Source organism: Ailuropoda melanoleuca, chromosome 13, assembly GCF_002007445.2.
Source record: "Ailuropoda melanoleuca isolate Jingjing chromosome 13, ASM200744v2, whole genome shotgun sequence".
Lineage (NCBI taxonomy): Eukaryota > Metazoa > Chordata > Mammalia > Carnivora > Ursidae > Ailuropoda > Ailuropoda melanoleuca.
The window spans coordinates 4,620,193-4,647,088 of NC_048230.1; the positions used below are offsets into that span (position 1 = coordinate 4,620,193).

A 26,896-nucleotide genomic window follows, 5' to 3' on the forward strand; every position below is an offset into this window, starting at 1 on the left:
AGTAGGGGACTATTAGCCTGCAAGTCCCTCGATGGCACATATGAGATGCCTAGAACATTTTTGTCCAATAAACGGTATGCGCTTGATAAACAGACTGAACTTATTGTCCCAAAGTTTAGTGCAGTCACCGCCTTGACAAGATCCTTGGGGCTTCTGAGCACCTCCTGGCCAGTAGTGTGTTCTGGGATGTCAAAGTTCCTTTTACACAATTAGCCCCAATGCATTCTAGATGTGATCGTCTTCTTGAAAAGAAATCCCAAGCTCATCATCAGTCACCTGACAGCACCTGCATTCAGGCCTTTAAGTGCAAGTAGGATCCAGAATCTTAAAAGTATTATTATGTCTGTGGCTCCTTACAGGCATCGCGGTCCAAGCGTTTAGTAACCTAGGCAAGGTAATCCAGAGGCCTTGGACCTAGGGTCAGCCGTCAAAGCCTGTAAGCCTAACCAGTCCTCGAGGCCAGCAGCCATGTCCACCTGAGACCCGGGGATCCAGAGCATCAGGCACTGAGGAAGACGCCTCGGCGCGGGTTGCGCAGGCGCGGGCGTCCGTAGAGGGCCCCGGCACTCCAGGCTGCGCAGGCGCATGAGCGGCTCCCGGCGAGTCCCGACGGCAACGGCGGCTACTGAGCGGCCGGGGCGTGGAGCAGCGGTGGCGGCGGCGGGCGGCAACGGAGCAGCCATGAGGGCCGGGCCCAGTCACCGACAGTGAGTGATGGTGGAAGAGGGGTGGGCGGCGGGAGGGAAGAGGGGTGGCCTGGTGGAAGGATACCTCGGCTTGGGGGGGGTGGGCTCTGCCTGTCGGAGGCGAAGGGGCGTGGGGGAGGGACAGTTTGAGGTGATGATGGGAGAATTTGGGGCATAGGTGGCCGGATCGCCCGCGCCAGGGCTGGGCAGCTTGGCGGAGGGGAGGAGGTGAGTGCTGCAGAGTGAAGGAGCCCACGGCAGGGGCAGTGTCCCGCGCTTCCCCGTTTGTCATCGTCCCTTCCCCCAGGAGCTTTCGGTCGCCTCTCCCTTTCCGCTTCTTTCAGAGAATGGTCGCGGGGGGAGGGTGGTGGAGGATGAAAGCCCTGCTGGAGCTGAAGAAGCTAACTCTGATCCAGGCAGGGAAGGGCCAGTCGCCCGGAGTCATGGGCTTTTCTGGGTGGAGGATGGGAGTCAGGAGCCCTCTGTTTAAAGCTGGGAGGGATCTAGGGAAAAAAGCTAGGGGCTTAGAGTCTGACAGGTTCGAAACCACGTCCACCATTGATAAAGCTGATAGATAACCTTGGGCAGGTCCCACTTAACCTTTCTGAACCTCTGAGAGATGCAGCGCCTCAATGGGCTCTGGCAAGCATCATGGATGTGGTTGAGATTGTTGATGAAAACTGTAAATTGTAGGTACTATGCCGATGGTACTGTATCACCAACAATATTACGGGATTTTCGACCTTACCGTTATTAATACAATGATTGATTTCTTTGTCAAGGCGAACGAAGCATATTGTTTGTAAAACCTCACTAGGCGCATATGTGCGTTCTACGTAGGCACGGTAGATCATGTGCAAAAATACCAGTTTGCGATGTGACTAATTAGCCATCAGACTTGTGTAGGAAAAATACCATACTCTTGGGCATTTTTACAAATGGTGTGTAGCTCCTTACTCAAGAGGAAGGAAATAGAGAATGGAGGGCCAATCTGTTTAATGCTTTCAGAACATAGCTCACTCACGTTCCTCGTCTTGTAACACAGTTGGTACTATTGTGCTTTATTATGAGTCGAGAAAACTAGTTTGAGACAAGCTGGGAGGGCCGCACAATGAGGGATGTGCAAATACAATTTGTTATTTTTAAATTGTAAAAAAAGTTTTCTTTTGCAAGGGAGTTTCTGGTTGCCCTAGGGCCCTGTCTCTATTTTGGAGGTCAGATAAGCATATAGCAGCTTTTCAGCTCCACTTTTTGTTACCCTGCGTGGGAACCTCCAGGGTGGAGTGTCTCTCGGAGAAAGACAGAAGCAGCTGTGCAAGAGCCCAAGAGGTGGCTGGTTCTTTTCTGAGAGGCTGAAGGAGCACTCCTGAGGCTTTGTTTTTGTTCTTGTTTTTATTTAGGGTAGACAAAGCAGAGGACAGAGTTAAACCGTGTGCTTCTAGAGAGAGAAAATGACTTTCTAGCCACAGCTTTTCAAAGAGGTGAAACTTCTTTCAAAAGGACAAAAGGAGACGGATGCTTCAGCTTTGTTGGCTATGAAGATTGATTGAAAGCTTGAAATGGCGAGGCCTTTTGGAAATTAGTGAGTGATTTGTCTTTCATCTGAGCAAAGGTAGGGAGTGGCTGTACTAGATCCTTGAAGATTCACAGATAAGAACAGTGAATTATTTTATAGGAATGGGGGAAATGAACCCTGGTTGTCTTTAACTTCTCCATCTGGTAAAACGTGTTTTACCTCTCTTTCCTGGAAATGCACAGTGATACATTATTTTTAATTTTTTGCTCTAGTTCCTTAGCTCTCCCAGTAACTATCCATAACACCATAGCACCGATTATCCTTTTTTTTTTTTAAAGGGTAGTTTTAAAAAGAAAGCACTTGTTACTCTTGTCATAGGTCATTTACAGAATGCAAATTTATTCTGTTTTTGACTTCCACATGGAAGATGAAGTAGAGGTATAAAATGTTAGAGCTGGCCTGGTTGTCTTATTTTATTTTAGTAATTGGACGTTTATTTTTAATTTTGGTAATGTATTTTTCCCTCTACTGGAAATTTCCATCGGTTCAAACAAGTCCATAATGCCGCTTGTGTTATGTTAAAATGATGGAGGTTTGTTCAGCTGTGATGAGAATTTCCTGTCCTTTTCTCTATTCTTTTTCCTATTTGTGGTTATTTTTATGTAGTAGATGACTGTTACCAAATGCAGAGTCTTCCCCTGGGGGAGATAAAGGGCATGGTCAGTGCTTTGACCTGTTGTGTGAGCAATCTGTCTAAAGTGGGGATGCAAAGGGGTGCCTGGGTGGCACAGTCCCTTAAGGGTCTGACTCTTGGTTTCAGCTCAGGTCGTGATCTCAGAGTCCTGAGATCAAAACCTGCAGGGCGCTCAGCAAGTGGGGGGGTTTGCTTGGGATGCTTTCCCTCCCTCTCCCCTCCTGCTTGTGCTTGCACTCTCTCTGTCTCCAATAAATATATCCTTGTTTTTTATTTTTTATTTTTTTTAAAGATTTTATTTATTTATTTGACAGAGATAGTGAGAGAGCACAAGCAGGGGGAGCAGCAGAGGGAGAGGGAGAAGCAGGCTCCAGGCTGAGCAGGGTGCCTGATGTGTAACTCGATCCCAGGACCCTGGGATCATGACCTGCGCCAAAGGCAGACGCTTATCTGACTGAGCCACCCAGGTGCCCCCAAATAAACAAATCTTTAAAAAAATGAAATATTCTAACAACAAAACAAAGTGGGGATGTAAGGACTTCTCATGAATCTCTGAAATAGCTAAAATAAAAGGAATTAATAGTTACTAGCTTATTTTTATTCTGACAAAATTTTTCTTTTCTTTTCTTTNATCACATAGCACTCATAGGGCTTCTGCTTCTCTGAATCCTGACAGACACATTCCGGCATTCCCCATTAGGTTATAAATTCCTTGTGGAAATGGACCATATGACATCCTTCTTCCTCTGGAGTCTACACCAGGGTCAGCAAAATCTTGTTTTAGGCATCATGGGCCATATGTAATCTGCTACTTTTCCTTTTGTTCTCTCCCTCTTTATTCTCCTCCTCCTTTTCTCTTCTTTTTTCCTTTCTCTTCCCTTCCCTTCTCCCTTTCCTTCCATCTCCCCTCCCCTCCCCTCCCCCCCTCCCCTCCTCTTCTCTTCTCTTCTCTTCTCTCCCTTCTTTTCTGGAGGGAGAGAGACAGAGATAGAGCAATAGCAGAGAGGAGAGGGAGAAGCAGGCTCCCTGATCAGCAGAGCTCCATCCCAGAACCCTGGGATCATGACCTGAGCCAAACGCAGACACGTAACTGACTGAGCCACCCAGGCACCCCTATTCTGATGAAATTAAGAATTTTTAAAAAACTATCTCATACCTCAGGGGAAACTATTTATTTATTTGCTTATTTACTTACTTACTTAGTAGACTCCACGCCCAGCGTGGAGCCCAACTCAGGGCTTGAGCTCAAGGTCCTGAGATCAAGCGTCAGTCAGACCCTTAACCAACTGAGCCACTCAGGTGTCCCAGGGGAAGCCTTCTTAAAACAGTCTATTTAAAAACAAAATTATGGTGTTACAAAATAAAAACAAAACTACGGTGTTTTTACCTCTCTCTTTTTTACTTTGAATATTTGCTTGTGAACAGAATCTTTGTTCCTTTAGAGCCCTTTTGATCTTGCCATCTATTCCTTAACTGAAGTGTCTTTTGTGATATTTTCACAGCTGCTGAAAATTGAGCACAAAGGTTTTTTGTTGTTTGTTTTTTGTCAGTTGTTTGGTTCTTGACAGAGCGGTAAAAACTTTAAAGGAGGGCTATATGAGAAGATGTTAAAAAGTAAAAGTAAAGAGGAAAGTAGATTTAACTTAGTGAATTTATAGGTGGTTCTGATGTTTGGAGGATGAAGGATTCAAGAATGTATCTGTGGTTCAGAGTCGCCTCTTGAGGACTAGGTTTTGCTTATCAGTGTTTAGCACAGTGCATAGTTGTCCTACGAGTAATTGCTCATTAAATATTTGCTGAATCGGGGTGGAGGGAGTCTGGGTAGCTTGGCCAGTTAATCGTCTGACTCTTAATTTCGGCTCAGGGCTGTGAGATCGAGCCCCTATTGGGCCGGTACTCAACAGGGGTCTCCTTGAGATTCTTTCCCTCTCCCTCTGCCTCTCCCCTGGCTCTCTCGGCTGTGCTTGGTCTCTCTCTCTCTCTCAAATAAATAAATCTTTAAAAAAATACTTGCTGAATGGAAAAATTATAACCAACAATATAAATCATAACTGGCAAACGTGAGTTCAAATCTTCTGCAACTTTGTGTCTCTTTGAATGAGCTTACCTATGTTTCTTTACCTCAGTTTCTTCATCTATAATAACTGTACTTACTGCATGGGTTGTTGTGAGGGTTAACTGTGTAAGTTCATGTAAAATGTTTAGGATAGTACTTAATACTTAGTAAATGCTAAATAAATACTGTGCAACTAGTATTTGTTGGATGCACACTCTTTTTGTGCCCAAATCTATGCTGGTCAGAGATGTTTATAATGTAGCCCCTGCCCTCTCAGTTCACAGTTTAGCAAAGGAAACAAAGTATGTAAAGTAATCATTACAGACTGTAATACCTTATTTCATCAGATCTGTGATGCCAATGATTGTAAGGCTCGCAATTACTTTAACAGGAAAGAAAAAAGAAATGCTTCTAATGAGACTGGCATACCTTCAGTTGTAAGGTATGTCCTGTTTTCAGAGAAATGTGAGAAGGAAAGTATGTCTTAGACTGATGAAATACAGGGGCACCTGGGTGGCTCAGTCGGTTAAGTGTCTGCCTTCGGGCTTAGGTCATGATCTCAGGGTCCTGGGATCGAGCCTGGTTTCCAGCTCCCTGCTCAGCGGAGAACCTAGTCCTCTCTCTCCCTCTGCCTGCGGTTCCACTGTTTGTGCATGTGCATGCGCGCTCTCTCTCTCTCAAATAAATAAATAAAATCTTTTAAAAAATTGATGAAATACAGTAAGTGCTCTGCTAGAGGGAGGTACAACTTGTGAGAGTTAATGGAAGGCTGGGTGCAGGTATTGTCAGTAAAGGCCCCTTGCATAACCTGTGTGATAATGCCCTCACAGATGGACCAGGAGGATGGGGCATTCCACGCAGATAGTAAAGTCTGAAAGTGGGAAGGGAGAGGGCATTATTGACGTGTACCGCCATTTCAGGGCAAGGAGGAGGAGGAAATGAGCTAAGACTTTGGCAGAGTAACATTGTATAATGCAGCAGAGCAGGACAGGAAGCTTGGAATATTTTCAGGAGAGTTATGAGCCTAATTCTTGGATTTCAACTCCTAAAACGTAATAACAACTCTAAAAAGATGATACTAATATAATAAAATGGGAAGTGAGAGTAGTGTGAGAAGCAAAGTGGCCAGAGGAAGGGTTGAAGCTTCACAGCTGACCAGAGTGGGGGTAAGTGTGAAGTCACTGTACTTATGGTGAGAGGTGAATGCTTTCTCAGCAGAGAAGTGTTTAATCTATTTCTGTCTTTTCACTGCCTATCAAGGTCTTGATTATGTCCCTTTTAGAGCTTTGTAACTTAGAATGACAAGAAATGCAACTCAAAAGGAAAACTGCTAAATTTTCTTTATTAAAAATGCATTTAGGGGCACCTGGGTGACTCTGTCAGTTCAGCATCTGCCTTTGGCTCAGGTCATGATCCCAGGGTCCTGGGACTGAGCCCTGAGTCGGGTGCCCTTGCTCAGTGAGGAGTCTGCTTCTTTTTCTGCCCCTCCCCACTGCTTGTGCTCACGCTCTCTTTCTGTCTCTCAAATAAGTAAAATCTTTTTTTTTTTTTTAAGATTTTATTTATTTATTTGACAGAGATAGAGACAGCCAGCGAGAGAGGAAACACAAGCAGGGGGAGTGGGAGAGGAAGAAGCAGGCTCACAGCAGAGGAGCCTGATGTGGGGCTCGAACCCACAACGCCGGGATCACACCCCGAGCTGAAGGCAGACACCCAACCGCTGTGCCACCCAGGCGCCCCTCAAATAAGTAAAATCTTTTAAAAAATGCATTTTATTCTATTATTTATTTTTTAAGCTTTTATTTATTTATTTGAGAGAGAGAGAGAAAAAGCACACAAGCGGGGGGGGGCAGGCAGAGGGAGAGGGAGAAGCAGGTTTCCCACCGAGCAGGGAGCCTGATGCGGGGCTTGATCCCAGGACCCCAGGATCATGACCTGAACAGAAGGCAGATGCTCAACCAACTGAGCCACTCTGGCGTCCCTATTTTTATTTTACTTATTTACTTTTTTTTTTTTTTTAAAGATTTTATTTATTTATTTGACAGAGATAGAGACCAGCCAGCGAGAGAGGGAACACAAGCATGGGGAGTGGGAGAGGAAGAAGCAGGCTCACAGCAGAGGAGCCTGACGTGGGGCTCGATCCCATAACGCCGGGATCACACCCTGAGCCGAAGGCAGACGCTTAACCGCTGTGCCACCCAGGCGCCCCTACTTATTTACTTTTTAAAGTTTCAATTATTTAAGTAATCTCTGTATCCAACGTGTGGCTTGAACTCATAACCCCAAGATCAGGAGTCACGTGCCCTTCCAACTGAGCCAGCTAGGTACCCCTAAAAATGCATTTATTTGTTTGTTTATTTATTTTAAAAGATTTTATTTATTTATTTGACAGAGACAGTGAGAGAGGGATACAAGCAGGGGAAGTGGAGGGAGGGAGAAGCAGGCTCCCTGCTGAGCACGAAGCCAGAGGCCGGTCTCAATCCCAGCACCCTGGGATCGTGACCTGAGCCGAAGACAGCGGCTTAACAACTGAGCCACACAGGTGCCCCTATTTGTTTTTTTTAGGTAGGCTCCATGTCCAGTGTGGAGCCCAGTGTGGGGCCTAAACTCACGACCCTGACAGATCAAGACCTGAGCTGAGACCAAGTCATACACTTAACTGACTGAGTCACTCAGGTGCCCCTAAAAATGCATTTAATACAAGGAGGGTAGTAAGTTGCCAGATTTAAGGTTCAATTATAAAATGGTGGTTTAGTAAACAGTGTATTGTACTGTTTCATGGGAAAATATACGTCATTTAAGGAGTGGTTTAAAAGACTTAATTACTAATTTTCTGGCAACTAACCCTGAAGCTAGTAGGGAAAAATATGAAAAACTAGAAATAGCATGAGCATGAGTTTGTGTGGTGTCTTTTTCTTTTCACCAGTAAACCAAAACTAGGTTTGAATGTCTTAAGCTTTTTGGTCTCTGGTATCATTAAAAAATATTAGAGTTGACCTTTTCAGCAGTCAAATTCGGCAGACATTCAAGTGCCTACTGTGTGTTAGGCATTGTGTTAGGCACTAGAGTTAAAGTATGAATAACATAATCCTTGTTTGTAAGGAGTGCATTTTATTTTTTAGAGGCCTATGCTCATCATCGCTCATCATGGGGCTTGAGCTCATGACACCAAGATTAAGAGTTGCATGCTCTACCAACTGAGCCAGCCAGGTGCCCCTAAAGAGTGCACATTTTTTTGAAAGATTTTAATTAATGTGTTTGTTTATTTTTTAATTTTTAAAAAGATTTATTTATTTATTTTAGAGAGAGAGTGTGCAGTGGGGAAGGGGCAGAGGGAGAGAGACTCTCAAGCAGACTGCTGAGCCGGGAGCCATATTCCGGGCTTGATCTACCGACCCTAACATCATGACCTGAGCTGAAACTAAGAGTCCGACACTCAAGGGACTGAGCCACCCAGGCGCCTCAGAGTCATTTGGGTTTTAAAGGATGAATAAAATTTGGCTGCTTCATTGGGGCGCCTGGGTGGCACAGCGGTTAAGCGTCTGCCTTCGGCTCAGGGCGTGATCCCGGCATTGTGGGATCGAGCCCCACATCAGGCTCCTCTGCTATGAGCCTTTCTTCCTCTCCCACTCCCCTTGCTTGTGTTCCCTCTCTCGCTGGCTGTCTCTATCTCTGTAAAATAAATAAATAAAATCTTTAAAAAAAAAAAATTTGGCTGCTTCAGCAAAAAAGAATTAGAGATGATAGTGTTTCAAATACAGAGAACAGCTTGCACAAGGGTACCAAGGTATATGAGTATGGACATGTGGGCCAGTGGTTTAATGTGGCTAGATCATGGGGCATGAGGAAGGAATGGAAAGAAGTGAGGTGAAAGATGAGTTGGAGCCCCATTGTGGATGGCCTTGGTGAGGGGTCTGAATTTTATTTTGTAGATACTAGGGAGTTATTGGAGAGTTTTAAGCCAGGTAAGGAACATGGTCATATCACTGTGTAAGAAAAGTAACACTGTTGGCAGTGTGGAAGTTAGATTTTCAAGGGTGAAATTGGCTGTAGGGAGACTAGTTGGTAACGAGACTGGTGTGATGATCACTTTAGAGATATTGAAGATCTCAATTACAGTAGTAAACGGTGGAACTGTAGACAGGTTAAAGAGCTTTTAAGGAGACTGACCAGAGGATCTTACTGACTTTATGTTGGGGAGTGTGTAAGGGAGAAGGAGTTATCAGAGATGGATTTGAAATTGCTTGCTTGGGCAACTAAGTGGATGGTGATGTCATTAACCAAGGTAGGAAATACAGGGGTAAGACGGTGTTACATTTGAGGGAAAATGATTTTGATTTTGGTATATTAGATTTGAGGTGTCAGGAAAATCCAGGAGCAAATGTCCAATAGGCTTCTGGATGTTTGGGTCTTGAGTTTAGTAGAAAAGTTCAGAGTGGAGATACAGATCTAGAAATCATTTGAGTATAAGTAAGAGTTAAAGTCAGTGTGATTACCTTGTGAGTCTGTGTTCCAGTTGCTTTATATGTTCATTCACATCATATTTAGGGTGCACGCACAAGCAGAGAGGGGAGGCAGAGGGAGAGGGAGAAGCAGGCTCCCTGTTGAGCAGGGAGCCGGACACAGGGCTTGATCCCAAAGTTTTGGGATCATGACCTGAGCTGAAGGCTGATGCTTAACCGACTAAGCCACCCAGGTGCCCTATTTTTCCATTTAAAATTTTTTTAAATTTATTCATTTATGTAATTTCTACACCTACCCAACATGGGTCTTGAACTTATGACCCTGAGATCGAGTTGCATGCTCTACCAACTGAGCCAGCCAGGCTCCCCAGTGAAATTTCTTTTCTTTTCTTTTCTTTTCTTTTCTTTTCTTTTCTTTTCTTTTCTTTTCTTTTTTTCCTTTCCTTTCCTTTCCTTTCCTTTCCTTTCCTTTCCTTTCCTTTCCTTTTCTTTCCTTTTTCCTTTCCTTTCCTTTCTTTTTTTTCTTTTTTCCTTTCCCTCCCTCCCTCCTTTCCCCTTCCTTCCTTCCTTCCTTCCTTCCTTCCTTCCTTCCTTCCAGCTCCATACCCAATGTGGAGCTTGAACTCACTGAGATCAAGAGTCACATGCTCTACCAACTGAACCAGCCAGGTGCTCCAAAAACTGCCTTGTCTAACATCAGTTCTATTATAAATGTGGAGGGAAAAGCAATCTATTTCACTGAATACCTCTGATTAGAAACTAGATGGTTTTTATGAACTAGAACCTCAGCAGATTTGGTTTGAAGACCACAGGACAGTTTTGAACCAGTGCCAGGTTAGTTCAGAGTTGGGATTAGGAACTCAAGCCAACTAACTGTCTAGCTGTCTGCTACCCCCTAGCTTTTTCACCAGTTGTGTAAGAACTGAAAACTGAAATAAATATACCTGATGGTAAGTGAAAGATACACATGCTGTTGTTGCTTTCTGGACGGACAGTTTGGTGTGATTTAGGTGCTTTTTTTGTAGTTTATGATTTTGAAATAAAAGCAGAAACATGTTTTATGAAAGGAAGGAATATGCAGAGTATCTAAAGTTGTTGGTTGATTTTAGCTAAACATTTTAATACTGACATTAAACAGGATGTCTGGCTTTGACAGGAAAATCAAATGCTTGGAATCGCAGACATCCCTAGGGTCTCAACTTGATTCAGGGCTTAACTAACTCCCCATACTTCTCCTCTTCTCCCTTTCCTTGGGGGAGTTAAGGTTAAGAGAAAATTAATTCTCTAGATAGGTTTTCTTTTTATCTCTTTAGTATGGAAAATTTCAAATAAATGCAAAAGTAGACATGAGTATAATGAATCCCTATCACTCTGCTACAGTAATTGTCAACCGTGCCAATCTTTTTTTTTTTTTAATTTTATTTATTTATTTGACAGAGAGAGACAGCCAGCGAGTGAGGGAACACAAGCAGGGGGAGTGGGAAAGGAAGAAGCAGGCTCCCAGCAGAGAAGCCCGTTGTGGGGCTCGATCCCACGACTCTGGGATCACGCCCTGAGCCAAAGGCAGACGCTTAACAACTGCGCCACCCAGGCACCCCTCAACCGTGTCAATTTTGTGTTATCTCCGTTGCTCCTACCCACTAACCCACCCACCCTAGGTATTTTTAAACAAATCCCAGATTCAAAAATTAATAAATATTTCTGTATAGATCTCTAAAAGGTAAGGATTAAAAGAAAAATCCCACAAAGAGTAACAAGCATTTTTAAGTTTAATTTAATTTTGAATTTTTTAGTTTTTTAAAGATTTTATTTATTTATTTGGCAGAGATAAAAAGAGAGCACAAGCAGGGGGAGAGGGAGAAGCAGGCTCCCCCCCCGAGGAAGGAGCCCAATGCGAGTGATCCCAGGACCCCGGGATTGCTACCTGAGCCTTAACCAGCTGGGCCACTCAGGTGACCCAATAAGCATTTTAAAAAAGATTTTATTATTTATTTATTTTAAAGATTTTGTTTATGTATTTTAGAGAGGGAGTAAGAACCTGAGCAGGGGGAGGAGCAGAGGGAAAGGGAGAGGGAGATAATCCCTTCTGACTCCTTGCTGAACACGGAGCCTATCACCCAGCCCATTGTGGGACTAGATCCTGCGACCCTGAGATCATGACCTGATCCGAAACCAAGAGTCAGTCACTTAACCAGCTGAACCATCCAGGCACCCCAAGATTTTATTTTTAAGTAATCTCTAGACACGGTGTGGGGCTCGAACGTACAACCCTGAGAGCAAGAGTTGCACGCTGTACTGACTGAGCCAGCTGGCGCGCCTAACAAGCATTTCTTAATACCATCAATTATCTAGTTGGTTTTCACGGTTTTCACATTTCCCCCGTTATACCAATAATTTTTCAACTGTTTATTGAAACAGTATCCAAATAAGATCCATACATTATGGTTTTCTCATGTCTGTTGTTTAGCTTTATTTTTTTTTATTTTTTTATTTTTATTTTTTTAAAGATTTTATTTATTTATTTGACAGAGAGGCAGCGAGAGAGGGAACACAAGCAGGGGGAGTGGGAGAGGGAGAAGCAGGCTTCCTGCTGAGCAGGGAGCCCGATGTGGGGCTCGATCCCAGAACACTGGGATCATGACCTGAGCTGAAGGCAGACGCTTAACGACTGAGCCACCCAGGTGCCCCTGTTGTTTAGCTTTTAATCTGTATGTCTGTCCTCCATTTCTTCATGTATTTATTGAAGATCTCTTTAAAAGCTGCTATCACTCCTTTTTGTCTGCAAAGTAAGATACCCCTTTTTCAGCTTTGTTCCTTTCTTGCTGTCTTTCAAAGCAACAGGTCATTCAAAACAAAGATTTATGCATTGCCCACTCTGTGCTAGGAGCTAAGAAGTAGCTAGTGTAGTTAACTCCTGCCCACCCAGGGTTTATGTCCTGATGGGAGAAACAAAGTTAACTGTCAGTTATAGAATACAACATATTAAGAGTGATGTTAGAGGACCTCTGGGTTCAGTGGAAACATGTTAACCCTTAATCTGTATTTGGGGGATCAAGAAAGGCTTGTGGATGGAGGAATGTCCAAGGTAAGACCTGAAGGATGAGTAGGAATTGGATGAGGAATGAGGGAAGCTTGCTGACAACAGAGGGACCATTGTTTGTAAAAACACAAGAAGTTTGTAGTGCCTGAGTGGCTCAGTTGGTTAAACCTCCGACTTTGGCTCAGGTCACAATCTTAGTGTCTGGGGATCAAGCCCTGCCTCGGGCTCTGCCCTCAGCATGGTGTCTGCTTGAGGATTCTCTCTTTCTCCCCATGCCCCACCCCCTGTTGGTGCCCTCCCTCTCTCCCCCTCTCTCTCTCTAATAAATAAATAAAATCTTTGGGAAAAAAGAAACACACAAGAGAGGCACCTGGGTAGCTCAGTTGGTTAAGCATCTACCTTTGGCTCAGGTCCTAATCCCAGGGTCCTGGAATCACGACCCGCATCAGGCTCCCTGCTCATCGGGGAGCCCGCTTCTCCCTCTCCCTCTGCCACTTCCGCTGCTTGTGCTCTATCACCTTTTCTCTATCAAATGAATAAAATCTTTAGCAAAAAAGAAAAAAAAAATTAAAAAATCTAAGAAGTTTAACATTTTTATTTTCACTATTTGAAGTAAGTAGCATGTCTTTTAGGAGAATTGGGTTTTCAACTTTATTGTATCATATATATATTTATTATATATATATTTTTAAAGATTTTATTTATTTGAGAGAGTGAAAGAAAGTGAGTGCACAGGAGTGGGGGGTGGGGCAGAAGCAGACTCCCCACTGATCAGGGAGCTGAGCTTGGGGCTCCATCCCAGGACCTGGAGATCACCACTCCAACTGAAGGCAGATGCTCAACTGACTGAACCACCCAGGCATCCCTGTACCATATAATAATACATATCTTTATACAAAGTATTTTTCTTTCTTTTTTTAAAGATTTTGCTTGGGGTTTTTTTTGTTTTGTTTTTGTTTTTGTTTTGTTTTGTTTTGTTTTAAGATTTTACTTATTTGAGAGAGCACGCACGAACGGGGTGGGGGAAGGATAGAGGGAAAGAAACAAGCAGACTCCCTGCTGAGCAGTGAGCCTGATGCAGGACTCGATTCCAGGACCCCGGGATAACGACCTGAGCCGAAGGCAGACACTTAACCAACTGAGCCACCCAGGCACCCCTGTCTGTCTGTCTGTCTGTCTATCTATCTATCTATCTATCTATCTATCTATTTTTCCTATTTATTTCTTTTAAGGATTTTTTTTTTTTTTTTTTTTTGCTTTTATTGTAAGTCATGTCTACACCCAACATGGGGCTAGAACTCACAACCCCAGAATCAAGAGTCACATGCTCCATGGACTCTCAGCCAACCAGGCACAACTATACAGAGTGTTTTTCTTTCCTTCTGCACAACTTAGGAAATCCCAGAGCACCTGTGCAAGTAAAAAAATCAGAACCTTAAAAAATAAACATAAGATTTCCAACCTTTACAATATCATCATCATCTTTGTTAAAGTAATCCTAGGCAGCTTATCCCCACCTAAAAGTAGACGCTTTTGCAGAAGGTTTAAAAAAGTCTTTGACAGCTGATTGTAAAATTTATATAGAAAGGCAGAGGGACCAAGATAGCCAAAACAATTTTGAAAAAGGACACCGAAGTTGGAAGATTCATATTGCCTGATTTCAAGACTTACTAGAGAGGTACGATAATCAAGACAGTCTGATATTGGCGAAAGGATAGTTTGACAGATCAGTGAACAAAATAGTCCAGAAATAGACCCACACTATTAAATATAGCCATTTGATTTCTGACAGAGGTGCAAAGGCAAGTCAAAGGAGAAAAGATAGAGTTCTTCTCGGGGTACCTGGGTGGCTCAGTCGGTTAAGTGTCTGCCTTTGGCTCAGGTCATGATCCTGGGGTCCTGGGATGGAGTCCCGCATTGGGCTCCCTGCTCAGCAGAGAGCCTGCTTCTCCCTCTCCCTCTGCCTGCCATTCCCCCTGCTTGTGCTCTTTCTGTCTGTGAAATAAATACATTAAAAAAAATTTAAAGATAGAGCTCTTTTCAGCAATGAATTGTTGGAACAACTAGATATCTTTAAGTAAAAAAAAAAAGAAAAAATGTACCTCAACCTATATGTCATACCATTTGTAAAAATTAACTCAAAATTGGTCACAGACCTAAATGTAAAATGGAAAATTATAAAATATTTTAAATAAAACTGGAGAAAATCTTTGTTACCTTGAGTTAGGTAAAGAGGTCTTAGATACAACACCAAAAACAAGATCCATAAAACTAAAAAAAGAATTGATAAACTGGGCTTCATCAAAATTTAAAACTTTTACTCTGCAAAAGATACTGTTAAGTGAATGAAAAGACAGACAAGGGGCTTGGCTGGCTTAGTTGGTAGAGCATGTGGCTCTTAATCTCAGCGTCATGAGTTTGAGCCCCATGTTGGGCATGGAGCTTACCTTAAAAGAAAAAAAAGTAGGGGCGCCTGGGTGGTTCAGTCGTTAAGTGTCCTGCTTTTGGCTCAGGGCATGATCCTAGGGTCCTAGGATCGAGCCCTGCATCGGGCTCCCTCCTCCGCTGGGAGCCTGCTTCTTGCTCTCCCACTCCCCCTGCTTGTGTTCCCTTTCCCGCTGGCTGTCTCTCTCTGTCAAATAAATAAAATCTTAAAAACAAAAGTAAAAAAAGAAAGGAGAAGACACAGATGGGGAGAAAATATTTGCAAGTCATATATCAGACACACATAGACCCATATCTAGAATGTATAAAGAACTCAAAGCTCATCAAGAAGCAAACAGCAGCATAAAAAATGAGTGAAAGATTTGAATAGGGGCACCTCAGTGGCTCAGTCAGTTAAGCCTCTGACTTTTTTTTCTTTTTTTTAATTTTATTTATTTGACAGAGGGGGGGCACAGGCAGGGGGGAGCAGCAGAAGAAGAGGGAGAAGCAGGCTTCCTGCTGATCAGGGAGCCTGATGTGGGGCTCGATCCCAGGACCCCAGGGATCATGACCTGAGCCGAAGGCAGATGCTTAACTGACTGAGCCACCCAGGCGCCCCTAATTTTATTTTTTATTATGTTCCATTAGGCAGCATATGGTACATCATTAGTTTCTGATGTAGTGTTCAACGATTCATTGGTTGCATATAACACCCCATGCTTATCACAACACGTGCCCTTCTCAATACCCATCACCCGGTTACCCCATCCCCCCACCCCTTCCTTCTGTAACCCTCAGTTTGTTTCCTGGAGTCCAGTCTCTCATGGTTTGTCTCCCTCTCTGATTTCTTCCTAGTTTTCCCTCCCTTCCCCTGTCGTCCTCCGCTCTATTCCTTATGTTTCACATATGAGTGAAACTATATGATAATTGTCTTTCTCTGCTTGACTTATTTCACTTAGCATAATCCCCTCCAGTTCATCCATGTCAATGCAAATGGTAGGTATCCATCCTTTCTGATGGCTGAGTAATATTCCGTTGTGTATATGAACTGCATCTTCTTTATCCATTCATCTGTTGAAGGGCGTCTCAGCTCCTTCCACAGTTTGGCTATTGTAGACATTGCTGCTATGAACATTGGGGTGCAGGTGCTCCTTCTTTTCACTACATCAGTATCTTTGGGATAAATACCTAGTAGTGCAATTGCTGGGTCACAGAGTAGCTCTATTTTTGATGTCTTGAGGAACCTCTATACTGTTTTCCAGAGTGGCAGTATCAGCTTGCATTCCCACCACCAGTGTAAGAGCGGTCCGCTTTCTCCACATCCTCGCCAACATTTGTTGTTTCCTATCTTGTTAATTTTTGCCATTCTAACTTGCGTAAGGTGATATCTCATTGTGGTTTTGATTTGTATTTCCCTGATTGAGCCTCCAACTCTTGACTTCAGCTCAGGTCGTGATCTCAGGGTCCTGAGATCAAGCCCCGCATTGGACTCTGCGCTCAGTGGGGAGTCCGCTGGAGATTCTCTCTCTCCCTCTGCTCCTCCCTGTGCTCGCTTGCTCTCTTTCTCAAATAAATAAATATATTTATTTAAAAGATTTTATTTATTTATTTGACAGAGCACAAGCAGGGGGAGTGGCAGGCAGAGGGAGAGGGAGGAGCAGGTTCCCTGATGAGCAGGGAGCCTGATGTAAGGCTTGATCCTAGGACCCTGGGATCATGACCTGAACTGAAGGTAGATGCTTAACCAACTGAGCCACCCAGGCACCCCAATAAGTAAATCTTTAAAAAGAAAAAGAAAGATTTGAATAACTTCATTGGAGAGATAGTTTTTTTTTTCTTTTTTTGAGAGAGAGCAAGTAGGGGAGGTGCAGAGGGAGAGAGAGAGAACTTTAAGCAGGCTCCATGCTCAGCAGTGTGGAGCCCAATGTGGGGCTTGATTCCATTACCCTGAGGTCATGCCCTGAGTCAAAATCAAGAGTCAGTTGCCTAACCGGCTGAGCCACCAAGGTGCCTCTGGAGAAGATAGATTAATAGCGTGAGTGCATGAGAATGTGCTCAGCATCTCAGTCATTAGAGAAATGCAAGTTAAAATCATAATGAGATATGCCATTAGAATGGCTAAAAAACAACAGAAAACTGACTAGATTATGGGCTGGCAGGGATGTGGAACAACTAGAACTTTGGAAAACACTGTGGTAGTTTCTCACTAAGTAAAACATACACTTAACATATGACCTAAGTATTTATCTGAGTGAAATGGCAACCTATGACGTAAAAACCTGTATGTGAATATTTATAGCAGCTTTATTTGTACTCAACCAAAAACTAGAAACAACCTGCACATCCTTCAACTTCAGTACGGACAAACCAACTGCAATATATTCACGCAGTAGAATACTACTTAGCAATAAAAAGGAACTATTTATATATGTAATAATATTAGTGATTACATGACAGTATGAGTGAATCTCATATGCATTATGGTAAGTGAAAGAAGCCAAACTCAAAAGGCTCCTCACTATATGATTGCATTTATTTGGCATTCTAGAAAACTGAAACCTACAGGGACAGTGAAGAACAGATGAGTGATTTTCTCGGGCTAAGGGTAGGGGAATGTTTTACTACAAAGGGATATCATGAGATTTCTGGGGGGTGATGGAACTGTTCTGTACCTTGATTGTGGTTACACAACTCTATGTTTATGAGAACTTTTAGAACTGAACACTAAAAAATGAATTTTACTGTGTAAAACTAAAAAAAAGTTTGGGGGTGGAAGAGGGAGACTTTAAAGAATTCCAGAAATGTAATTTCCTAAATATATTTAAATTTTAACTTAATTTTATTTCTGTTTTGAATATATTTTAAGTAACTTAAAAGATACATAGTGTGGGGGTGGCTGGCTGGCTCAGTCAGTAGAGCATAAGACTCGATCTAGGGGTTGTGAGTTTGAGCCCCACATTGGGTGTAGAGTCTACTTAAAAAAAATGTATAGTGAAAAGTCTCTGAGTGGCAATTTTAGATCCTTTAGAACTTCTTCATTTTACTTTGAAATTCACTTGTGTACTCTGATTCTTAAGACTTCAAGAATATTTTGCCTTTTATTTTCTACTTTAAGTTTGCTTATTCTCAATGAGCATGATGCTGCTAGCTTTCCTTCCCCACTGTCTTCCTATCCTGGGACACTGCTGTGTCACCTAAAGATATATTCTCTACTTCAGTGCATGAAAAAAGTATAGGAAGAGATTTATCAAGTTAATTGGGGGATATGTGAATATCATCCAAAGTGTAGCCAAGCTCTATCTATTCTCCCAGGGATTACTTAATGAACTGAAGCTTGGACATTCAGAATATTGTGGCAGGACACATCCTTCAAATTCTTGGAAGTTTAGTATTACAGCTTCTCGGTTGTGGATTTTCAGATTTGGTAAGACATTGAGAATATTGGCTGTGATTTTTGGGCAGCTGGACCGGGCCCAGTATTGATTAACAGTGTTTCTCCCTCGCTTGGCCATCCATCCTCTTCCCTCTGCCACTGCTTTCTTGTGAGAGGCAGTTTGAACTATTTACTAGTGTTTCTAGATCACGTGTCTGCTCTTTTTTTGCACAACTACTCTAATTTTCCACCACATCTCAAATTTCAAAGTAAGGACTTTTATTTAGATAAAGTAAGATCATTTCTCTTAGTAGGAGGTTGTTGGGTGACTAGTTAGGCTCCTGTGTGTCACCTAAATATCTGCCTGCTCTTGGTACAAATTGTTAATCCAGCTGATCTCTAGTCCCTTAATGTTATTCTCTCCCCTACCTTTCTCTCAAAGGCTATTAGGTGAAAGTTACCTTTACTTCTTTTTTCCCCACCTGCAGACTTTATTATATTCATGTTGGCCTTTACTTTCTTGGCCATATTGTTAATTCCTCTGTGACCTTGGTGTATCATTGTTTCTCTTTCATTTGAATCTTCAGTCTTTATGTCTGTATTTCTTTTTTTTTTTTTTTAAGATTTTATTTATTTGAGAGAGAGAGAAAGAGTGAGAGAGAGATCACAAGCAAGGAGGAAGGGTAGAGGGAGAAGCTGACTCCCCGCTGAGCAAGGTGCTTGATGTGGGACTCATCCCAGGACTCTGGGACCATGACCTGAGCCAAACGCAGATGCTTAACCGGTTGAGCTTCCCAGGTGCCTGTCTGTATTTATTTCTTTTCCCCAATTCTTTATCTGCACCCTACCCCCAGTTATTGCTTAGTTTCTCTTTTGTTCGTAAAAGTAGTGTTCCCCCTGATCTCTGCACTTTCTCACAGCCTGTTTATTCCTCAAGCACGTAATTTGATTTTATCCCCACCACTTCACTGAAATTGCTCTGCTCGGTGACCTAATTGTCAAACCCAGATAATGCTTTTCAGTCCTTTGTTTTGCCTCTCTGCTTCTTTTTTTTTTTTTTTTTAAGATTTTATTTATTTATTTGACAGGAGATAGAGACAGCCAGTGAGAGAGGGAACACAAGCAGGGGAGTGGGAGAGGAAGAAGCAGGCTCATAGCAGAGGAGCCTGATGTGGGGCTCGATCCCATAACGCCGGGATCACGCCCTGAGCCGAAGGCAGACGCTTAACCGCTGTGCCACCCAGGCGCCCCGTGCCTCTCTGCTTCTTTTATTTTATTTTTAAAAAGATTATTAATTTATTTATTTGACAGAGAGAGAGAGGGACAGACAGCAAGAGAGGGAACACAAGCAGGGGAGGTGGGAGAGGGAGAAGTAGGCTTCTTGCAGAGCAGGGAGCCCAATGTGGGGCTTAATCCCAGGACCCTGGGATCATGACCTGAGCTGAAGGCAGACGCTTAGCGACTGAGCCACCCAGGTGCCCTTGCTTCTTTTATTTATCTTTTTAAGTTTGTCTGCCTTTCTGCTTTATTTATTTATTTATTTATTTTTTTAATTTTTAATTTTTAGGGAGGGAGGGGCAGAGGGAGAGGGAAAGGGAGAGAGAATTCTAAGCAGGCTCCACGCCCCTCTCCATCTCACAAACCTGAGATCATGACCTGAGCCAGAATCAAGAGTTGGATGCCTAAGGACTGAGCCACCCAGGCACCCCATCTCTCTGCTGCTTTAAACTGTGGATATTGTCCACACTTCGTTTTTCTCTTCTTATTCCTGTTTAGTCTCCCTCATAGTCTCATAGTCTCCTTTTCTTCTATCCAGTCTCTACATGTTAATGTCTCTGAGACTTCTGTTCTTAGCCACCTTTTTCTTCTTCATTTTTCACAGGTAATGTAATTCACCATACACAGAGACACAGCATTTGAATCTCTCTATTTAACTCAAATCTTTCTCTCCTCGGATCTAGACCTATATTTCCAAAATCCACCTGCATTATCTTATGGGCACTTTGGAATTCATTATTTTTCCCACAAAATCTAAACCTTCTAGATGCTCTGCTTATTAATAGCCATGCAGTTGCCTAAGTCAGAAGCATTGGATTTGACCTTGCTTCTTCCTTCTCCCTTATTACTTGTATCTCCTTGATTCCTAGATCTGATTTTAACCTCGAAGATCTAAATCGGCCTTTCTTTTCCAACCATCCAGTCATGGATTAGACCATTCTTTTCTCTCCTTGGACAGTTGGCAGTAACTGGTCTGTATGCCTCAAGTCTTATCACCCCTTCAGTTGATCTACCGCACTGCCACAAGAGTGATCTTCCTAAATTGTGCAATTACTTATGCCCTTTCCCTTTAGGACCCTTCATTATCCACCATGCCTAATATATAGCAGATGATTGATTCCATCTTCCTTCCTCCTTTCCTCATTATATTTTTGCTCAAGCTATTTTCTTTCCCTCTATGGATGCTTCTTTTTTTTTTAAGATTTTATTTATTTATTTGACAGAGATAGAGACAGTCAGCGAGAGAGGGAACACAAGCAGGGGGAGTGGGAGAGGAAGAAGCAGGCTCAANGGAGCCTGATGTGGGGCTCGATCCCATAACGCTGGGATCACGCCCTGAGCCGAAGGCAGACGCTTAACCGCTGTGCCACCCAGGCGCCCCAGTATGGATGCTTCTTCTAAAACAGACAAACATAACCCATAATTGTTGAATCTCCTAACTAATCTTTAGGATTTGGCTCATAGCTCATTTCTTCTGTGAAGTCTTCCCAGTTCCCAAGACAGAATTAATCACTCCTGCTGTTGGGCTACTGTGACATTTTATTATCCTGCTAGCATTGCATTTATTATTTAAATGTTGTTTTGTTTTTTCAACTGGATTGTGAGCTCTTTGTGGGTAGAGGTAACTAAGCCTGCCAAATTTATTGAGTTTCTAGTACGTGTGGAACACTAGTAATACACTGGTAATCAAGGTAGACAAAATCCCTCCTCTTATGGAGCTTGTATTCTGAGGATTAACAGACAACAGCTTTTTAAAAGCCATTTATTGAAGGACGCCTGGGTAGCTCAGTCGGTTAAGTGTCTGCCGTCAGCTTGGGTCATGATCCCGGGGTCCTGGAATTGAGTCCTGCATTGGGCTGGCTCCCTGCTCGGCGGGGAGTCTGCTTCTCCCTCTCCCTCTTCCCCTCCCCCCCAATTCATGCTCTCTCTCTAGCTTCCTCTCTTTCAAGTAAATAAACAAAATCCTTTTTAAAAAAAAACCCATTTAATGATAAATAATATGCAGAGAATTAAAATAGAGTGATGTCTTAGAGAATGAATGGGTAGCTGCTTCAGAGTAGAATAGGAATACCTCTCTGAGAGTGTGGCAGGTTAAGATCTAGGAGAATTCGGGGTGCCTGGGTGGCACAGTGGTTAAGCGTCTGCCTTCGGCTCAGGGCGTGATCCCAGCGTTATGGGATCGAGCCCCACATCAGGCTCCTCCGTTAGCAGCCTGCTTCTTCCTCTCCCACTCCCCCTGCTTGTGTTCCCTCTCTCGCTGACTGTCTCTATCTCTGTCGAATAAATAAATAAAATCTTTAAAAAAAAAAAAAGATCTAGGAGAATTCAGAGATTACCAGATCAGACATTCTAATGCAAAGCTAAAGAGGAATGAACATGGTATCTTGGAGGAATAGAAATAAAGCTAATAGGGCTTGAAAATGGTAGGTGAGAGGAAGAATGGTGCCAGAAGAAGGCAGAGACCAGATGACACGGATATTTGAAAGCTAGGGTAATGTGTTTTTTGGAGGTTTTTAAGTGGGGATATGATGTGAGTTGATTTGTAATTAGAAGGAATGTTCTGGTTACTGTGTGGAAATGGGTTGATTGTAGGGGGATCCAGAGTAGAGGCAAAGAGACTAGTTACAAGACTTGTACTGATTCAGATGAGAGTTGATGGTGACTTGGACCAGAGTGATGGTAGACGACCTGTAGAGAAGTAGACAGATTTGGAGTTTCTTTTGGAAATGAAGGTGGACCCAGGCTTGCTTAGGGATTGGCAGCAGCTAGAGGGAGTGAGACAAAGAGAGGAATCATGCCTAACTTCTGCATTATTGGCTGGAGCAACTAGGTAGGTAAATGGTGATGATATTTATTGAGATGGGTAGGACTCTGGCAGAACATATTTGTTAAGAATTTTGTTTTGAGGGGCACCTGGGTGACTCAGTCGGTTAAGGATCTGCCTTCAGCTCGGGTCATGATCCCAGGGTCCTGGAATCGAGCCCTGCCTTGGGCTCCCTGCTCACTGGGGAGTCTGCTTCTCCTTCTGCCCCTCACCCTGCTCATGCTCTCTCTCTCGCTCTCAAATAAATAAAATCTTAAAAAAAATTTTTTTTTGTTTGTTTTGGTCAGGGTGGCTGGGTGGTACAGTTGATTAAGTGTCAGACTCTTAGTTTTAGCTCAGGTCATAATCTCAGGGTTGTGAGATCAAGCCCCGTGTTGGGCTCCCTGCTTGGCACAATGTCTGCTTGAAATTCTGTCTTCCTTTCCCTCTGCCCCTTCCGCTTGTGCTCTCTCTCTCTAAAATAAATAAATCTTAAAAAAAAAAAACTACTTTGCATTAGACATTTCGTGATTAAAAAAAAATTTTTTTTTTGGTCATGTCAAATTTGAGATGCTTGTTAGACAACCAACTGGAGCTATAAGATAGTTAGCTAGAAAAGCCTGGCATTCCTCGGAGAAATCTGGGCTGGACTCATAGACTTGTGAATCATCAACATGTAGGTAGAATTTGAAGTCCTCAAATTCAGTCAGAAGAGCGCCTAGGAATGGATTGTGGCTAGAGAAGAGGGGTCTGAAGGAGAAGGAGCAGCCAGTGAGGTAGGAGGAAAACCAGTAATGTTATAGAAGCCAAGTAAATATGTTTCAAGGATGGAATGGGTCTCTACATTAATTATTGTCTCAGAGAACAGAGAAGTACCCATGGGATTTTGTAACCTGGAGGTTATTGGTTGACCTTGAGTAGAACCACTCATTGGAATGATGGAGTTAGAAGTCTGTTTGTAGTAGATTGAGGAGAAAATAATGAAGAAGCATTTGATCCAGGATACCTGGGTGGTTCAGTTGTTAAGCGTCTGCCTTCAGCACAGGTCATGATCCCAGAGTCCTGGGATTGAGCCCTGCACTGGGCTCCTTACCTAGAGAGGAGCCTGCTTCGCCCTCTGCCTGCTGCTCCCCCTGCTTGTGCTCTCTGTCTCTCTCTCTCTGACAAATAAGTAAATAAAATCTTTAAAACAAACAAAAAAAGAAGTATTTGATCCTTTTTTATTTTCAAATAATGACGCAGAGGTTTCTGAAAACCAATTTCTGAAAACTCCGTGTCATTGTTATTAAATCCTTACCTATTTGTATTTGAATGTGGTTGTATATTTTTGTTGAAGTGCTGTAATAACTTAATGTTTCTGTACCACCATTTTAGATGGATTCCTGTGCTCTAAGAATCTAGTAAAACTAGGGTTATAAGCAATACAGATACACTACACTGGTTGAGTGAATGAGACTGTTTTTAAGGGTTAGGTTCCTGGTTTTGGAAAAACAGACTGGCTTGACCTGGCCTTACAAATACATCAGTTTTCTCAGCTGTCAAATGAGGATAACAGGACCAGTTTAGCTCATGCGTGGTTGTGAGGCATGACTACTAATGAAAATAATGTAAAACACTTTTGCAAGTTAAAGTGTGATATAAATGCTAAATAATAGTTCTTTATTGGGATGTTGTGAAAATTAGCAACGTGCTGTTAGAGGCCCTAAGTTCATTTTGAGAAAGGTGATACATTTTTATAAATACTATTTGAAGAAAAAAATAGCTCTGGATTTGGGGAAAGACATGCTACCCTGACTTCTGGAATATAACAATTATGGAATCACAATGAAACAAATTTTAGTCAAAGAATACTTTTTTTTAAAGATTTTATTTATTCATTTGAGAGAGAATGAGAGAGCACAATCAGGGGGAGCGGAAAAGGGAGCCTGATGTGGGGCTCGAACCCAGGACCCTGAGATCATGACCTGAGCTGAAGGCAGTTGCTTAACCGACTAAGCCACCCAGGTGCCCCCAAAGAATATTTCTAAAGGATTTATTATAATACCACTTCAGAGGATTCATATCACAAGAGTTTTTTGTTTTTTTTTTTTTTAAGATTTTTTATTTATTTATTTGACAGAGACAGCCAGCGAGAGAGGGAACACAAGCAGGGGGAGTGGGAGAGGAAGAAGCAGGTTCCCACTGGAGGAGCCTGATGTGGGGCCCGATCCCAGAACGCTGGGATCACACCCTGAGCCGGAGGCAGACACTTAATGACTGTGCCACCCAGGCGCCCCCACAAGAGTTTTTATCATTCCTGGTTTTTTGGTTCAAGTGAGGGTATGAATGCCACCCTATGGCAGTTACAATGCTGAATGTTAAAAGGACTGGTAGTCGTGATTTTTTATCTATATTTAAAGAATCATAGCCAATTAGTGGAACCACTCGCAAAAAAAGCATTGAAAATGCATTTTAATTTATTTTAGGTAACATCGTATAGCCACTTCCATGAAGGCTTAGGTGATGGCTGCAGTTAGGCTTGGAGGAGGGACATGGTGCCATTTCAGGCAAAGCTAGCACTCTTTGTTCCACACCTGAGGATAAATATAGAATCCGTGGCATCATTACCTATAATGTACTTAGCAAATGCTTGAAATTTGAATCTGATGAACTAAATTTTTCTTGGCCTCTAAAGCGGCGTTAACAATAGAGCAAACTTGGGATGCGGTTCTTTTATGTCTGAAACTGATACGGAAAAACTGAAACGGTTAAGCAATAATCTGCTGACATGCTTAGAACTTTACCCTGCTGACAGCTCAGGTGGGATCTTGTGTATTGTTTTTTCAGTAGGGACCTGTGTATTGCTAATTTTAAAACAAAGTGATGTGAAGTTCTTAGCTTTACATAAGTTGGAATTGAATCTTTTTTCTGGAATTTGAGTTCTCCCACAATTCATTCCCTCTTTTTTTTTTTTTTTAAAGATTTTTATTTTTAAGTAATCTCTACCCCCAACTTGAGGCTCAAACTCATAACCCTGAGATCAAGAGTCACGTGCTCTACCCTACTGAGCCAGCCAGGTGCCCCCATTCCCTCTCTCTATCAAGAACAAGTAAAGGGCTTAGCTTTCTTTTCCTCTTTTTTTTTTTTTTTTAAAGATTTTATTTATTTATTCGACAGAGATAGAGACAGCCAGCGAGAAAGGGGAACACAAGCAGGGGGGAGTGGGAGAGGAAGAAGCAGGCTTATCAGAGGAGCCTGATGTGGGGCTCGATCCTATAACGCCGGGATCACGCCCTGAGCTGAAGGCAGATGCTTAACCGCTGTGCCGCCCAGGCGCCCCTCTTTTCCTCTTTGATGGGAAGACTTTTGTTGCATCCAGGCGTTATTTGCTTTTCTTTTGCATTTGGTGACTGGAACAGGGGTTCCCCCGTTTCCACACCAGGGCAGTTGAGTACGCTTACTTTCTTAGAGATGCTTTACCTCTGTGGGTGTATTTAGGTTTTCTTTTATTTGCTTCCATTATCTCCCTTGTTCATTGTAGACTTGGGGATTGGTTTAAGCTGTTTTATGTTCAGGTAAAGGTTCATCTTATATTCTCTTTTTAGTTCCTTTGAATTTGATTTGCAGTTTACCTGTATCCATTCTTTTTAATAGCTGCCTTCCCAGAGTAGATGTTCCACAAAGCTTCTGTTCTAAACATTTTTAGGAATGTATTACTTATGCTAGGCACCCTTATCTCCCCCACCCCGGCTTATTTGAGGTATAATTGACAAAATTGTAAGATAATTAAAGTGTACAGTGTGATCTTTTTAGGTACCATTATCTTTTGTATTGTGTTTTCATTCTGAGTAAGCCAGTATTCTCTGAAGCTTGCAGTTGGCAGTACTGTCAAGTCAAAAAACCTTTAGGCCTGGGGCGCCTGGGTGGCGCAGTCGTTAAGCGTTAAGCGTCTGCCTTCGGCTCAGGGCCTGATCCTGGCGTTCCCGAATCGAGTCCCGAATCGAGTCCCGCATCAGGCTCCTCCACTGGGAGCCTGCTTCTTCCTCTCCTACTCCCCCTGCTTGTGTTCCCTCTCTTGCTGGCTGTCTCTCTGTCAAATAAATAAATAAAATAAAAACAAAACAAAACAAAAAAAACCCTTTAGGCCTGTATCGAGAAGGCACTTTTCACTGCTTTCTAACAATATGAAATATATATATCTTATTTGACATTATGTATTACTTCTGTGTCTACTAATTCATGCCTTTTGAAAATTTCCCCTATGGTGTCTTTTTCTTATTGACTTGTAAACATTCTTTGTGTTTTGTGGCCATCAACTGTTTTTTGTAAGTGTTGCAAATTATTCTTGAAGCCAAGAATGAGAAGTGAGAAAGCAGGCTATTTGCATCAAATGCTTATCCAAGATGGTATTTGGTTAAAATGTTTGCCTTGGTTATTTGAGCAATAGTAAGCTTCTTTTGTCTCTCTCCTTCCAAAGATGCATAGAAAAGCTCCTTCTGTCTGAAGAAAAGTGTTGGCTCTGTGTTGGTTATAATTTGCTTTTTCTGGCTGGCAAAGCCTTCTTTTTGTTTTCTGTCTTCTGAC

The 26,896-nt window shown here is 42.6% G+C and overlaps 1 protein-coding gene across 3 annotated transcripts in view; it reads left to right on the forward strand.

The window, feature by feature from the left end:
• Positions 1-536: 536 nt before the first annotated feature.
• FAM222B (family with sequence similarity 222 member B) overlaps positions 537-26,896 on the forward strand; it is a 75,184-nt gene continuing 48,824 nt past the window's right edge. The window contains exons 1-2 of one of the 3 annotated variants that reach the window (XM_034641834.1): positions 537-707; positions 2,087-2,298. The gene's annotated coding sequence lies outside the window, so the exon portion shown is untranslated. The remainder of the gene's footprint in view (positions 708-2,086; positions 2,299-26,896) is intronic. The other 2 variants (XM_034641833.1, XM_034641832.1) reach the window with 2 other exon arrangements.